Here is a 3629-nt window from a genome sequence, read left to right on the forward strand (position 1 = left end):
GGTTCCTGGTTTCCTCGAAGCAGGACGAGCTACTACGGGAAGCGTTGTTGTTTGCGTGGACACGTTGCTGGTTTGTACACCTACACTGCGACGGCTAAGAGCAGCTGCAGCAACTGTAGCGAATGGCACAGGTAAACTGGTGCGTATGCTGTCACGGAGACGTTGTTTTGCTTCACCAGCAGAGATTTTCTCTGTGACGACCAACTATCTGATTTTCTTCTCTTGTTGGAAAGAGGAGCAGTCACGATGCCAGACTGGATGCTCGCCTTGGCAGTTAATGCATTTGGGACCTGAAGAATAAGGTTCGGTCCCATGATCAGGCTTACTACACTTACCACAAAGGGCGGTAGTGGCCTTGCAGGAAAGCTGAGTGTGCCCAAAGTGCTGGCATTTGAAACAACGCATCGGGTTAGGGATGTACGGACGGACTTTGAGTCTCAAATATCCAGCCCGTACAATAGCTGGGAGAGTGGTCGTTTGAAACTTCACTATGAGTGAAGCAGTTGGTACTAGTTCTCCGGACTTACGAGTCTTTATTAGCTGCACTGCGGTCACATGTTGGTCTGAGAGTGCTTCAAGAATGTCTTCCTCCTCAGCATTTAGCAGATCCCAGGGGCGAATCACACCTCTACTACTGTTAAGTTGACGGTGATGTTCAACATTAACATGGAAGTCGCCCAAAGATCTTAGCTTTAAAAGGTTGTTTGTCAGGCGATCTGTGCTGGTCTGGATGAGTAGACTCCCGTTTCGCAGCTTTTTTATTTCTGGTACTTCTGAACCAGCGGCGTAGTCTAGCTGTTTCTTGATCAGAAATGGTAACAAGTCCATTAATGTAGCAGCTCCATGTTTCTTGGTTGTTGCAGATTCATCGTTACTCTCGGTCTTCTGCACTATACTAATCACAAGATAACGTGGCACGTTACTTGTCTTTTCCACTAATTGCAGCGGGCTCGAAGGCCGCGCTCGTTTTGGGGGTTTCCCCCCGTTTGAGTTTTTTGTACCCATATACAAAATGTGTTTATTGTGGAGGGTCCATAAATTGTCGCCTCGACATGCCCTCTATGCCGAGGAAGGGCTACCCCCAAAAATGGAGGCTACTCGAGGACCAAACCGAAATCCCCGAGGCCACGTTCGCGACTGCACCTACCCCTGCAGCCAACACTGTCCCATCGGCACGTGCAACTCACAACTTGGGATAGGGTTTTTTTTATCGAGGTTGTCTCCTCTAGCAGGACCCTTAGTTATAGGGAGGTCAAAGATATGGAGATGAATGACGTGATGGAATGGTGAAAACGTGAGATATGGTTGTGAAGAATTAGTGAAATGATGAGATGAAAATGACCTCCCTACCTTAGTTTCTTAGAGGGAGGTCAAAGGTATGGAGATGAATGACGTGATGGAATGGTGAAAAACGTGAGATATGGATGCGAAGAATGGGTGAAATGATGATATGAAATTGGCCTCCTTACTAAGCCCCTTCGCCCCGTCAAGGCAGTCCTACATGGAGGGGGCCGACAGGTAGTGAGGGTGTGGCAAGCCTCGACCGCCTCACCTCTTTCCAAAAATCAGTTTCATATACTGGACCTGCAATGCAGGTCGTATCAAATATTAAGCTTTAAGAACAGATTTAAAACGTTTATTTAAGACAAATAATCAGTCAGTGGTGGTGGTACATTTCACAAAACTTAAAGACTAAGGGCTTTTATAATGCCCTGTACATTTACTATATAAGCAGTTAAATAGATCGGATATCCAGTAAGCTATAGTTGATGATATAACACCTCCATTGCAAATCTCACTCTACTTCCTTTCTGTGAGTCGCGTTACTACTATTTGAGGGTCCCCTGAGGGTGGGGGGATTTCATATTGGTCTTTTGGATATCTTTTCTATATACAGCGTGTCCACAAAAACACTCCTCGATTTTATTTTGTTATAAAATGAAAACTTTGAGGAATCTTGTGTTCATTTTTTGGGTAAACGTGTAAAAACTCATAAAGTTTCATGTGATTGAATTTCATTACAGACACTCAATGTGTGCCCCACCTGTCACACGGCAAACATCTAGTCGATAATCGAGCTCATTCCAGACTCTGGAAAGCATATCGGGCGTGATTGTGTTTACAGCTTCTGTGATTCTGTCCTGCAGAATTTCAATGGATGCAGGTAGGGGAGGTAGGAACACTATGTCTTTGATATACCCCCACAAGAAAAAATTGCAAACACTAAGGATCGGTGACCTAGCAGGCCAGGGAAGAAACACCTGATCATGGCGTCCAGCACGACCTATCCATCTGTTTGGCAGGACCTCATTGGGAAAGTTACGGACGTTACGATGCCAGTGCGGTGGTGCCCCATCTTGTTGGAAAAGGTAGTCACCTACCTCAGTAAGTTGAGGCATCAACCAGTTTTGTAACACATCCAAGTAACTGTCGCCGGACACAGTTTTGCCTTCAAAGAAAAAAGGACCATAAACTTTTGATTTTGATTTTGAATTTAAAATTTTGGGAGCGTCAGCACTTAGGCTATTTTGCTCCCGTCATATACTATGGGGGCCAGCCCCTTATCATTACAAATAACAACTCTAACGTTGCATAACTAAAAAAATTAAAATGTTCTGACTTCTGTTAAAAGCTGAGGCTGTAAAGGGGCACTCAGCACACATAAGGACAAAAGAACAGGACAACACAAACAAAATTATACTGGCCATGGGGCCAGTCGCCAGAGCCTCGTTAGTCTGCAGTCCAGGGTGTACTGACGTGGAAGTGAGGTTGACATTTGGGTGTACTACGTGGAAGGTAACCCCTTACACCCCAGGACCATAAACTGTTACTCTCTGTTCAGATATGGCACTAAACACATTACACTTAGGAGAATCACGTTGTATCTCCAGCGTGGCGTGGGGATTCTCCAATCCCCATATCCGCACATTGTGTCTGTTTACCTTACCATGCAGGTGGAAGGTTGCTTCATCACTGAAAATGATCTTCGACAGAAGATTGTCACCATTTTCCATTAACTGCTGGAGATTCGAACAGAACTGCTGTCGCTTTGGACGGTCTTCAGGTTTTAACTTCTGCACCAGTTGCAGTTTATATGGCTGAAAGTGCAAGCGTTTTCGTAACACCTTGCTAATCGTACTTTTTGGGATTTGTAGTTCAATACTCGCTCTGCGCACTGACTTTTTGGGGCTCCGAACAAAGGTTTCGCTCACACTCTCAACAACTTGCTGTGGGACTGTGGGTCGGCCAGAGTGCCCTTTCCGCCTGTCACAGTTGCACCCTTCTTTGACGAAATCCTTGCACCACTTCAAAATGGACTTGTTCGAAGGTGGTTCCACACCAAATTTACGCCTGAACGAACGTTGAACAGACACGACACTCTTTGTTCTGTGAAATTGTAACACACACCAACTTCGTTGCTGTTTTGAAAGCGCCATCTTGAATTTACTGCCCTCTAGCGGAAAAATGGGTCAATTTCACAACCTGTAGGGAATAAACAAAAATATTTTGAGTTACTACACCTTCTGACACCATACTTACAAACATATTGCAAAAAGTTTTCATTATATAACCAAATAAAATCGAGGAGTGTTTTTGTTTGAATTTGAATTTGAAGTTAAAATTTTGGG

At 44.6% G+C, this 3629-nt stretch overlaps 1 non-coding gene across 1 annotated transcript; it reads right to left on the reverse strand.

Annotated features, from left to right (window-relative positions):
• Window positions 1–1468: 1468 nt before the first annotated feature.
• LOC145996624 (U2 spliceosomal RNA) lies at window positions 1469–1658 on the reverse strand. Its single transcript, XR_014442812.1, has one exon. It is a non-coding gene; the product is annotated as a U2 spliceosomal RNA (small nuclear RNA).
• Window positions 1659–3629: the final 1971 nt, after the last annotated feature.

Source organism: Lepisma saccharinum, chromosome 12 (assembly GCF_977018435.1).
Source record: "Lepisma saccharinum chromosome 12, izLepSacc3.1, whole genome shotgun sequence".
NCBI lineage: Eukaryota > Metazoa > Arthropoda > Insecta > Zygentoma > Lepismatidae > Lepisma > Lepisma saccharinum.